Raw genomic sequence first — 14235 nt, forward strand, 5'->3', positions numbered from 1 at the left:
TGGTCAGCCAGACGAGGCAACAGTGCCCCCACCTACCCGCTGACCAGGGCCAGCGTGGCAACAATGCACCCATCGTCACCAATGACGCCAGCAAGCGGCGACCTGACGGAGCGCCACTGTAGCCGACTCAACCCGGCCACTCCCTGACGATCGACAAGACGGCCAACAGTGCCCCCGTACCCGGCGGGTCCCACACCCGGGGAACCCGGCGAGGCCTGGTACCCGGTGGGTCCCAGCACCGGGTTCCTGGACACTGACGACCCGGCCCTACAACCTTGTAAAATTACCATTGTACCCCGAGGGTTTGGCCTATAAAATCCCCCAGGAACCCTCATGCATACGGGCGGATCAACTCTTTCACTCGCATAGGCGATCACTCACACACACCTAGTAAGCAACACCTGAGGGGAGGGAGCTGCCTAAGCCTTGGCCAGCCTTCTCTCTTCCTCCATACAGCTCTAGGAGCAACCCTGTACTGTTACATATAAACCACACTCTGCAGGATTAGGAGTGTTATCTCTCCAGAGAGCCCCGAACCTGGGTATGTCTTGCGTCCCGCGCTCTCCCATGCCGACCTCGCCTCTGCAGCCCACTAGTGCCTTCGAGCCTCCTCCTCTCTTTAGCCATCCCTTGGCATCTGCCGTGCGCCCACCACGACACAAACATTTGACTAAAAAGGTGAAAATAACCAAATTACCAAATTCTCTAGTTTGATAGCTCTTTGTGCATACTATCCTCCTGCGTTGCTCCCTTCCATTTATCCACTTTGCTCATGATGCTGAACGCCGAAAAGTATTGTAGATGCCAATGAATTGAATGTTATCTATCGTTCATTCCCCTTTTATAGTGCACCTTTAACAACACAATGAACACGTGAATTCCATCAGCTAAGCACATTATAGATACATTTGATTTATTCTGTAAAGGCAAATATAATTACACAGTGCAGTAAAAAAGGAGAGCCGAAGGCTTTGAATATGTAGAAGATAATGCAAAGGTAATTCACTAACCTCAACTAAAGCTGACATGCCAAGTATTTCCCACATTTTCAGCATTCATTTGATATGGCGATCCGGTAACACGGTAACAATTAGTAGAACATTATCTGCTCCTTTGGACCATGTATTTTAAAACTGCCAAGCATGGATGATGAACTCTCTGTGTACAGAAGAGGACACTATGTTCAGAACAACATATCATGAACCTTCTTTTCGTTTGAAATTCTACTGAACCTCATGAGCCTTTCATGCATTTGAATTATAACATATGGCGAGGTATACAATACCTTCACTACATTGTGCATAGCCTCAAGTAGTCAAAACTTCTCTGGTTACATGTTATAAAGGTATTCTTTGTTGTATGCGGGAACGAAATGTAGCTCACATGCTCATCCCAATCCTTAATGAAATGGAGCTTGCATATTCATCCCAATCCTTATTCAAACAGACCTTCTAAAATAAAAGATCCCTGAAGTAGTAAAGTGGAAAAATTGATGCTCCAGAAGGGCCTCTAGTTTTGACTCAAATTTGTGCTTAGCTGTCAACAATGAAAAAGATGTGAGCATTGCCCTTCATCAACCTCGCATGGCTCATAATAGCAGTACCATGTTTCTTTCTTTCTATGTTGGAGCATGTGTTTTGTTGTCCCTTCCTCCTGAAAAATTGTCTGATTCAAAATGGAGTTCGGAGTAAGGATGTAGATACTAATTATCGAACTCCCATTGAACCATTGCATCAGCATAAAACGTAGAGCAAGGTATGAAGTATATTTAGTGCAATGATTAATGTCTATCATCTATGTTATAATCCCAAACTGAGTGACCAATTTGAAAGGATTTCGCAGGATTTTTTCCTCATATATGTCTATCACGAGTTTGCTCATGGACTTTCGTTGGTGCAATATTTGACAACATTTTTAAGATGATACAACCATTGTGTTAGTCCAACAACCTTTGTAAGCAAACTATATATTAGTGCTATTCTCTAAGGGATAAGCATCAAATTAAACATGTGTGCATGCCATCTTTCTTAAGAAAGCAACGTAATTAAAGTATGTCTTACAAAATCTAAAAATTTGCAGCCTCTGAAACTGGCCAAACATTACTTGCCCCAAAACACATAGGGAGTAGGGGTGCACCCAGCGAGAAAAAAATTCGCATGTGGTCGAATAGGAGGAGAGGTTACCGGAGTTGAAGTCGGGGAAGCAACAATCGTGATGTAGTGGAGGCGGTCGGCAAGGTGGAAGCGTCCGAGGCAAGGCGCTGGAGCTGGGGAGTCAGGGAGACGACCGAGGTAGGGTGGATGACGTAGGTGAAATCGGCGTGGGTTGACGGAGGGGTGTTGGGTACTTGAGGACGGGGAGGTTGCCGACTTTGTGGTGCTGGCTCCCGCGACCAGCTGGGAAAGGCATTGGCATAGAGAGTGTGACGATGAGGTTGGGTGTGAGGCCATGATGCTACACAACCCATCCCAAGAAATCCATGCCGGCGGCCGCTGGCTCCCTTAGCTAACCAGGGTAGGCGTGGTGGAGTCGGCAAGGTCAGGGGTATGCGGTGCTTTGCTGCCATTGGGAGAGGCGGGGCGTCGTTCAACAGCCACGTGAGAGTCAATGCTTCGGATGCATAGGGATTGTGGATCTAAACCAGGAGGATGAAGAAGAGAAGAAGACATGGTTGCGCCAGATTGATGCGAGAGGATAAAATGATAAGGTGGGACCTACACAGTTTCTGGAGTCTATAAGACATCTGGTCTAATCTAAACAAATAAAAAAATAGCGCGCTATAACAAAATAGCACCAACTTTATAATTCACTATTAGCAAGAAATTATACACAGATTTATTTAATAAGACATTGCTCAAAACGCCAGAGCATACTATTAGCGGTGCTATAGTGTGCTATTTTTTTAGTGGTCTAAACACACTATAAAACTGAGAGTGAATAGTATTAAAAAACAAGAGTGAGTCAGAGGAAAACCATATACTCCCTTTGTTCCTAAATACTTGTCTTTCTAGGCATTTCAACAAATGACTACATATGGAGCAAAATGAGTGAATCTTTTTTTTGCATGGTAATACGTGTCTCATTCATATCATAAAGAACAAAGTACAAATCACGTAAAGACCGACATGACAATACTGAAAAGATAGTAGAACATCTCTGAGCTTGACACCAACGCTCGTCAACTGCTTCCGGCACCACCACAGCAGCCACCGAAAAAAAGAATGATGAATCACCACCTCACCTGAGCTCGACGCGGCTCCATCGCTGATATGCAGCTTTACGGACCTCCAAAGTGGCTCACCAAAAGTGAAGCCCTTGCCGTTGAACGAATCAGACCGGGGCAACACCCCGGACACGCCATCGAACTCCAGATCTGGCACTCCACCACGACTAAGACGCCGAGGAGGAAACCATACCTTCCATCCACAAACCACGAACCCAGTAGATATTCCGTCTTCCAGATGTCGTCGATGCAGACCACAATTTGCATCCGCTCCTGGACTACCTCCCAAGCTCCGCGTCGACGCTGGAGCAAACGTCGTCGCAACGGCGGAGCCTGAGGACATAGGTCCACCACAAGGATGTCGCCGCCGCCACACCATCCTTGCTTGAACAGACTGGTTTCCAAATCCATCCCCAACCATAGGACTGATGGCCTCGTCAGGGAAGAATCCGAAGATTCATTATTCAGCGCCGCCATCGCCATCACCGAAGCAAAGACGATGAACAACCTAAAAACCTAAACTATAAAGGAGAAAAATCGATCCACACGCGTGGATCCGGCGGCCCCCCTCACCACCGACGACCGAGGTCGCCGGCGGAGGGGAGCCGCCGGAGAACGGTGTTGGGAGATTGGCCTTGGCGGCGGCTAGCGTTGCAGCCGCCAGGGACGAGAGGAAAACTGGCGCAAAATGAGTGAATCTACACTCTAAAATATGTCTACATACATCCGTATGTAGTAGTCATTTGAAATGTCTAGAAAGACAAATATTTAGGAACGGAGGGAGTACATGCCAAATATGTACACATGATTACCTAGTGAGGCATTGCTCTGAACGCTATAGCATGCTATTAGTGGTGCTATAGCATGCTATTTTTTCAGTGGTCTAAACACTGTACAAAACTGGGAATGAACTATGTTAAAAAAATCCAAGAGTGAATCGGAGGGAAAACGCTAGAGCGTGCTATTAACGGTGCTATAGCATGCTATTTTTTGGTGGTCTAAAAACAGTACAAAACTGGGAGTGAACTATGTTAAAAAACCAGGAGTGAGTCGGTGGGAAAAGGCTAGAGCATGCTATTTTTTCAGTGTTCTAAACACACTGTAAAACTGGGAGTGAACTGTGTTGAGGAAAACCAGATACGTCAATTATGTACATAAAATTATCGGTTCTGCTATTTCTCAGTCGATTGAGAAATAGTGAAGTCTCAGTCGACTGTTTTAGCCATTGGATCATTTGTTGCTTCAAGATTTGCGCTGGAACTGAGTTGTCCTTGTTTCGGCCTGTGTAACGCTCTTTGTCCAGCCTGTTTGCTTTTTTTACCTTTGCCCCCGTCGGCCTTGGTCCTGTAGGGGCTAGGGGGTGTTTGTTGGGCTTAGTACGCAGGTGTTCGATGGGCCTTTTTCTTCTTTCTTTTTGTTTGTTTGTTTTTGGGCGCGATTCAGAGATGAACAGGCTGTATGTGTGCTCCCATCGCACTACCGATGGAGATGGGCAAGGGCGAGGCTGCTGATGGAGTAATTTGTCTTCGTTATTATCCGCTTTTTTTTTCTTTTTTTTTTGTTTTCTGGTTCGAGTAATTGCATGTCTTATAACCTGACCGCAACTGAACATTTTTGTTCTGTTGAAGGGGGCGCCAGTAGAGGGGCGGGCCCGTTGCAAGCCCGACAACAACCCCGCAACTGTAAGTGCCGCACCCGACCTCAACTGCATGTCCCCGAACATGATTGCAGCTAGACTTTCTTTTGTCGGAGGGGGCGACGAAAGAGAGGGCGGGCCAGTTGCATGTCCGATTCTAGGCATGCAACTGCAAGTGTCGCACCCGACCGCAACTGCATGTCTTCTAACCCGACCGCAAGTGGACCTTTTTGTTCCGTCGGAGGGGGCGAGCCAGTTGCAAGCCTGACAATAGCCCCGCAACTGCAAGTGTCGCTCCCGACCGCAACTGCATGTCCCTCAGCATGCTTGCAACTGGGCTTTTGTTTTGTCGGAGGGGGCGGCGGGAGAGGGGGCGGGCCAGTTTGCATGTCCAACACTGGGCATGCAACTGCAAGTGTCACCCTCGACCACAACTGCATGTATTCTTACCTGACCGCAACTGGACTCTTTTTTTGTCGGAGGGGGCGCTGGTAGAGGGGGTGGGCCAGTTGCAAGCCCGACAACAGCCCCATAACTGCAAGTGTCGCACCCGACCGCAACTGCATGTCCCCCAACATGCTTGCAACTGGACTATTGTTTTGTCGGAGGGGGCGGAGGGAGAGGGGGCAGGCTAGTTTGCATGTCCAACACTAGCCATGCAACTTCAAGTGTCACCCCCGACCGCAACTGCATGTCTTCTAACCTGACCGCAACTGTACTTTTTTGTTCTATCGGAGGGGGCGCCAGTAGAGGGGCGGGCCAGTTTCAAGTCTGACAACAGCACCGCAACTGCAAGTGCCGCACCCGACCGCAACTGCATGTCCCCCAACATGCTTGCAACTGGACTTTTTGTTTTGTCAAAGGGGGTGCTGGGAGAGGGGGCGGGCTAGTGTGCATGTGTGACACTAGGCATGCAACTGCAAGTGTCACCCCCGACCTCAACTGCATGTCTTCTAACCCGGCCGCAACTGGACTTTTTTGTTTTGTCGGAGGGGGTGCCAGTAGAAGGGGAGGGCGCACGGTGTGGGTCTGATTTTTACTAAAGAACTAAAATTGTGTCATGATTTTTGAATTAGAGTTTCTACCATCTACCCCTTACTCATTTTCTTCTGTCTTTTTTTTCTACCACTTTGACTGTTCCCCAGGAAAAAAAACAACATTTACCCCTTTTGCATTTTATTTTATTTTAGCAAATCACTTCTAGTTATTTTTGGGATTTCTTAGCTTTTGTGTGTCTACTGGTGTGTAATACTAATACGGTAGCAGACCATTTCTCTTTCTTTCTTGGTCACGTGGGAGCGCATTTTCCTTTTCCATCCTAGGATATTTGTCTGGCCATTCGTTTCTTCTGTTATCTTTAAATGTTTCTGTAAACACACAAACACACACACACACACACACACACACACGCACGCATGAGCCAGCCCAAAGCAATCAAGCCCACAGAAAACCACAAACAAAAGGCAACCGAGCCCACAAACAAGCCCAGCAAGCGAACAACACAGAACTAGCGACAAAACCAGTGATCAAACAGGCCGACCACATGTGGTGACGTCATTCGACTAAGACTTAGCTAAGTCTCAGTCGACTGAGACGTAGACGGACCCTAAAATTATCTAGCAAGACATTGCTCTGACGCTAGAGTGTGCTATTAGTGGTGCTATATCGTGCTATTTTTTCGGTGGTCTAAACATAGTACAAAACCAGGTTACAAAATTGGGAGTGAACCGTGTTAAAAAGTCAAGAGTGGGCAAGAGAACAAATCAGACACACGCCGCTTATCTATACAAAATTATCTAGCGAGGCATTACTCAAAATCCTAAAGAGTGCTATTAACGGTGCTATAGAATACTATTTTTTCTGTGGTCTAAATATAATACAAAACCAAATATAAATTGTGTTAAGAAAAAAAGATTTAACCGGCCTGGCACGTGCCGCTCACCGGAGAGCTCACTGCTAGCACGGTAAATGCACGGGGGACGCCCTTCTTAGCCGCTTTTATTCTTGTATATAGCATTCTGCCTCACAACATACTCCAACTTACCTATTTGTAAAAAAGCACATCATTATAGTAGTTCCCTACTATTTTTTCTTGCATTTAAGCATTTACGGAGCTATAATATATTGTCTTAATAGCACAGATGAACACCTCTCGAAAAATCAACAATCGAAACAATATACCAGTTTAGGGTGTATTCCTAAATTATGAACGCAAAATTGAAGGATGATTCTTATTCTTCACACCATGTGTATTCAGAGTAACTCACCACAAATACTTCACTCCGTATATATTTATTAGATAACTTCACTCCATATTCAGACAATTCACCCGACATCGATTTGAGTATATGGCGCGACATTTGGTAACACAGTTGGTGAGTGCAAGTCTGTTTCATCAACCAATGCTACATAGCAAGTCTGTTTCATCAACCAATGCTACCTGTAGATTTCCAACCTTTCACGAGGTAAAAGATATGGACCAAACATATAATTATTCGAAGTGGGATTCCTTACCCCTTACCTTCGAGAAGTTTTAATCAACCATTAGTTGGAAAGCCTATACAAAAAACACTAGGGCAGAGACGAAAGAAACTTGTGAAATTTGGAAGAAAAATATAATTATGCCACTACATAGTTAATGCTTTCTGTTGTGGGAATCCTTTTTTTGCTTATAGTTTCAGCTATTTGTTCTGCTATAGATAGGAAAGTAGAAAAGGCACCTCAACTTTCAGTTTGTCCCAAACTTATGCAAGTTATGCAACAAGATATCTTCCTACAAAAAGATGCAACAAGATATTACACTTTTTGTGTATATATAAAGTCGGGATAAATAATTAAGACAGGAAATATACATTATAAGGTTTGTTCACAATTATCATCAAGAAGGTTGCTGAGTTTCCTTCTGCTCACATAACACCCTGAAACAATTCTTCCAGAGCCCTATAATTATCTCTAGAAAACCTCCTCAATGAAGGTTTCCATGCTCAATTTTTCGCACAGACGTGAATATTCATAAACTGAAACCACCCGTAGTTGATCTCATGGCTGACAGGCTATTGGCAAATAGAGGATCCGAAGAAAACAGTAAGAACTTTTGAGCCATTGAATCCAACACCCTGCAGTAATATAATCAAATCTCGTTTGGAATTAGTACGACGAGATATAGCCTCGTGCATAATATTATAGTCCACATCAAGAAAATCGTGAATCAAGTTCATGTATATGCAAAGTAGAGTAGGAAAAATTGCAATGCAAAGCCATGGAGGCTGGGAAAGTCGTCGAGCGTTGGGACCAGGAAAGGAATGAGGAATCAGGAATTCAAGATCCAAGTAGAGAAATTACATATAATGAACCAAAGAATATAAATCTTTTTTGAAATGAAAAAGAATATAAATAGGCTTACGAAGTAAGGAGAACATAGAGGATCGGGCCACTAATTGATGCACCACCATCGAACTTGACCAGGGAACAGACCGGCGGCACACTGAATTACAATCAAATCATACAGGAAAGGGGGAGCGTTAGGAGAGGAAGTATATATACACACCTCCATTAATTGCCACCGACGAGTGGCGCACATCACCCGTGATGAATTCTCCATGGAACAAACAATTGATTGCCTCCTTCAATCCCGAAAAATCCGTTTCACTGGTATGGCTGACGAACAGTCTGCCACCGCTTCGCCTGATCGCCTCTACCTGCGTAGGAGGCTCGAACCTTCTCGGTCACATAGTTAGCTGCGTGACGGAAGGCTTGCGGTCGCTATGCGGGTCTTCATTCATGTCCAGCGTACGTCGCCACGCCAGGGTTGCGGCCGAGCGAGCGGAAGAAGGGTCGTGTAGAGGCATGTTCTTTTCCTCTTTTTAGGCAAACTCGCGGCCTGTTCTTTTTCTCTCGCTGCACTGATGGGAAACTGCCGTTAGCCAAGTCGGCCCAAAATAACATTAGGGGCCCAAAATTGTCACCAGAGCAGCGGCCCAGTACGGACGGCGGCCCACGCGGGATTAAAAGTCAGTCGGATGGCTAAAAATCTCTACTCCTAATGTCTCAGTCCGTAGGTCGTTCGTTCGCTTCCACCCTTCCACCGATCGATACATGCCCCCACCACGCGATCTCCCTCCCACCGATTTTCTTCCTCCCTACGAAAACCAAGACCGGTTTTAATTCCATTCCCAGAAAAACCAAACCAACCCTTCCATTCTTCCATCGATCACACCTTTCCATATAACACACCAATCATTCAGTCCTTCCCTTCCATATACGACAAAAACCAAATCATATCGATCATATCGATTATTTCCGTCACAAAAAGCTTCCATAAATCTCTACTCCTAATGTCTCAGTCCGTAGGTCGTTCGTTCGTTTCGTTCACTTCCACCCTTCCACCGATCGATACATGCCCCCACCACGCGATCTCCCTCCCATCGATTTTCTTCCTCCCTACGAAAACCAAGACCGGTTTTAATTCCATGCCCAGAAAAACCAAACCAACTCTTCCATTCTTCCATCAATCGCACCTTTCCATATAACACACCAATCATTCCGTCCTTCCCTTCCATATACGACAACAATCAAATCATATCGATTATTTCCGTCACAAAAAGCTTCCATAAACAACAACAACAATCTAATCATATCGAATATTTCGCTCTTTCCGTACACAACAAATACCGATCGATTATCTCTACTCCTAATGGGAGAGTCCGCTGTCGTTTGGTTTGGTTCGTTTCGCATCAATCGGATGACGTTGCTAGCCCCACCCTACGTGGTTGGTTTCCTTTGGTACACCCACCACCGTGGAAGGTCCTTCCCATTCCTTTTCTAAACTTTGCTTACAAAATCTTAATTTTCCTTGCCTAAGCCCACACATTGCCAGACCACAAAACTGTCTACGATCTCCTTTGGTCTCATCCTGATCGTGACCTTCTCTTCAGATCGATTTCTTCCTCGACCTCATGGCGGCCAGGACTACCCCGTGGGCGTCGCAGCCTGGCGTGTGAGGAACGATGCGGCCTGGGTGCGCCTCGGAAAAACCAAACGGACACTCGACGTCCCCCCTCGACGTCGACCTCTCCCTGCTCCTCTTCTCCGCAGCCGAGAAGGTCGTGGCCTGCATAGAGCATCCGGCTATAGTGAGGCTGGCGGCGGCCGAATTGTCACCATGGGCAAAGAGGTAGGTGGCTGGATCCCGAGATGGAGGCAAGGACATGGTTGAGTGGTCGCAAGGGCAGCTTCTTCAACATGATCTGATCTACAATCACAAGGCAACGCAATCGATCCATGTTTCTCTGAGCTCCTGCTCAACTATGAAAACCATGTTTGTTTGTGCTCGCTTGCTGATGTGTGTGTGTCACTACGTCGCTCACGTCCTCCCGCAAGGCACCAGCATCCGGTCAGTGTGCTCTCCGGGATGCTGCAGTCGAAGGGGTGAGCAGGAGCTATGGATGCTAGCAAACAAGGTTGTGCAGACGGCAATGCATGTGAGGGCTCGCAACCTTATCCCCATCCCAATTTCTGACTAAAAAACTATAGATTAGATTATATGACATGCATTAGTTGCTTACCTTTGTAGCTGGCATGCACATACAGCATCGTTTTCTGATAATTAACCATATTTTTTTAGTGATCCAGTTCAAACTTATATCATACTACTAATTACTAGCTTATATTGATAGAATGCAGACTATTGGACATACTTTTCATACCATTACCATCGGATTGTATTCTGAATCATCCATTATCGTTGTGATTTTGTAATTATCCTGAAACAAAATACTGTACTGTACAAAATCACAAACAGAGATTCTATTTTTGCGAGGCGCTATATGTTTTCTTCTCACAAACAGTGCTTTCATTGGTCCGTTATTATACATTTTTCTTTCCAGCAACGGGAGTATAGTACTCTAATCACAAACAATCACCTACTATGCTAAAATTTCTGTTCTCATCGGAAGTATATATACTTATGATGTCGTTGCATTTTGCAAGTGTTATATGAAGTAGGTTTTTTTGTAGAGTCAATGGTAGAAAGATCTGCACAACAAACATTATTTTCTCAAAATTGCCATTTATCTTCATATTGAAAAGTGATGTGTGTGTTTAAGATGTCATTTTGTGTTAGATGTTGAGTTGTTAAAAAAGCTTCCCAACATGCGATAACTTGGGATGAACCCAAATCTTTATTTTTCTTATAATATGAATTATCCTCCCATATAGAAAATTCTATTTGGAGCAAACTTATCTTTAATGTAGATGTACATCAACAATTAATTAAGTCCCGTCATATTGCATGTTTATTGTGCGGAATGTGTGTCCCAATCTTGACAGAAGCTATAAAGAGATTATCTTGAAGATTGATTGCATAGAGGATGAGATATTGCCCCGAATTCTCATTTCTTGTCACAAACTTAGTACTCCCTATGATCAATATTACTTGTCGCTCAAATAGACGTATCTAAATGTATTACAGTGCTAAAATACATCCGTTAGAGTGACAAGTAATACATCCGTTTGAGCGATAAGTAATATGGATCGGAGGGAGTCCATTTTCATTATCGTTATTCAGAACATGTATAAGCCATTAATATTCTAAGGGGATGTACAACCGGAGAAGATTATCATAGTTGAATAAGAAACTCAATAGTGTCGTGCAAGTTGGAGGCGGGGGGAAATGAGATAAGAGCCTGATGGGAGGAAGGAAGTCGAGTGTCGCGTGGTGGCTGGGACGAGGAAGTGGGGTAGAAAGACGATGAGGAGATGCGTTTACCTATCAGATCAAAACCATGAGATATCATCCCATGCGAATAGCCTTTGACTCCATATCACGTGAAATTTCTTTGTATATATATTTTGTTAGTCCGTGGCAACGCACGGACACTTAGCAAGTGTGTACAAGTGATGATCCAACGGTTTCAAACGCAGATAGCCTGAGATGGCCGGAAAAGTGCTCGGTTATAATTTTTTTAATACATGAACACTTTTTGAAGTGTGCAAAACACTTACTAAAATTCATGACTTTTTATTTGTGAGCACTTCTTTGAATTTTTGATTATTTTAAAAAATAATGAACATTAAAAAATATTTTAATACTTTTCAAATCGGATTTGCTAAATCTCATATAGATGAGATTTTAACAATGTCTTATCTAAGTTGTGGTTCGTCCGATCAATTTTTTGTAATCTTTGTGCAAACTTGATCCTGCTTCATTTTTGCTGCATGCGCCACGCGCCGTCATGTTGTCCAGTTTGTCGGCCTGTTTTTGTTAGATCCTTTTTTTGTTCGGTGTCTATTATGTTTTCTTCGGGCCATTTCATGAGTATTTTGTCATTTGAATTGGTCTGCCTTGTAGAAGCGGGAAAGACAAGGTTCACTACCTCTTTTATCTCCCTTCATTTTGAAGGTGCTTTGCCTCTCCTTATTACTCCTCTCTTTATTTTCCTTTTGTTTTCCATTAGAGGCAACACCGTCCTTTGCGTGACCCTCTTTTCTAGCCCCAGCTGCAACGCCATCCTCAATTTACAACTGGGACCAATCTTTTTTTTTTGCCTCGGTTGCAAGTCCACTATTAACTTGCAGCTGGGCCCAATCTTTTTTGTATCCAGTTGCAAGTCTACCCACGACTTACAACTGGGCTCAGCGTTTCTTTTGTATGACAATTTGGCCCGAGAGGTCCAAGCCCTCTCGAAGAGGTAAAACCCTAGATCATGCTTGTACTCCCCCGCTGCTTGCTATTCATTACATCGAACAACTATTGTTCTTTCGAATGGTCAACCTTCCTGCCACAAACATGATATGAAATAACATTTTTGCAAAAGGATAGGGTGTAGTAATATTTTACTAAATTCTAAAATGAATTGTGAGGATAAACACATAGATAAATATGATGATGGTGAGTATAGTAATTTTTACTATGTCCCCAGCGCACATGTAAACCTCATTACCAGCGCCAATGCCGTAGTATTTCTTGCAACGGGTTGCAAAAGTATGCAGTCGAACGGGTATCCTTATGATCAAGTTTTAATCACAACTAGATGACCCGTTGCACTCTTGGCGCAAAGGCCAAGTACAATCAGAAAGTTAAGCAAGTTATGGAAAACACATAATAAATAATAAATATTCATTTTATGAATTATCCCCAACGGATGTTAACACGAATAAGAATACATATGGGAACACCAAGCAGTAACGAACAAACTAACAAACATAGATACTACACCTGAATCATGGAAAGTGCTTGTTCATACTTGTCGCACTTAAACATGACCACGGTGCAGGAAAGGTCAGGTGTAAACGTTTGTTTGGTGGCGAGGGGAGAGCAATGCGGAGCAACAACGCGACAAACGTTGACATTGTAGGGAATCGTTGCATGAAAAACATATTCTACGCACACGCAATGATCTCCATGGAGATGCATAGCAACGAGGTGTAGAGTGCGTCTACGTACCCTCGTGGACCGTAAGCGGAAGCGTTTAACAACGTGGTTGATGTTGTCAAACTTCTTCGCGCTCTAACAGGTCAAGTACTGAACGCACGACACATCCGCGTTCTGCACATGTTCAGCTCGGTGACGTCCTCCGTCTTCTTGATCCAGCAAGACAGCGAGGTAGTAGATAAGTTCCGGCAGCACGACGGCGTGGTGACAGTGATGGTGATGCGACCTTCGCAGGGCTTCGCCTAAGCACTATGAAAATATGACCGAGGGAGTAAACGGTGCACGGGGGCACCACACATGGCTATATATATACACTGTTCTATATATGAACATGAGGGGGGAAGGAAAGGGAGATGGCTGCCTTAGGGTGGCTAAATTTCGTGTTTTGACCCTTTTCTGAAACCTATTCAAGATCTGACCCTAGTTTAATTTTTTTTCTCGAGATCTGGCCCTTTAGTTACCACCAGGGTCCATGGAGGTAGGGTATAACAACTTACCGCCAAGGTCCCTGACGGTAGGGTTGCATGCCCTACTGCAAAAAACTCCCAAGTATTGAACACACTGCGTGTTCGTGCCTACCGCCGAGCACCTTGGCGGTAGGGTTGTACAGTCTACCGCCAGTCTGTTTGACGGTAGGGTACTGCCAAGGCCCCTGGAGGTAGGATGTTACAACCCACCGCCATGGACCCTGGCGGTAGCAAAAGGGTTGGATCTCAAAAAAAATTTCAAACTAGGGTCAGATCTCGAATAGGTTTCAGAAAAGGGTCAAAACCTGAAAATTTGCCCCTTAGGGCGCCTCCCCTTTCCTTCCCTCCCTCCTTTGGTGCATGGGAAGGGGGTAGAGGGGCACACTAGCCCCTTGTGGGCTGGTGTGCTCTTCCCCTTTTGGCCCATAAGGCCTAATAACCTACCGGGGTTGCACGGAACACCTTCCGGTGACCCGAT

This window comes from Triticum aestivum, chromosome 2A (assembly GCF_018294505.1).
Source record: "Triticum aestivum cultivar Chinese Spring chromosome 2A, IWGSC CS RefSeq v2.1, whole genome shotgun sequence".
Classification (NCBI taxonomy): domain Eukaryota; kingdom Viridiplantae; phylum Streptophyta; class Magnoliopsida; order Poales; family Poaceae; genus Triticum; species Triticum aestivum.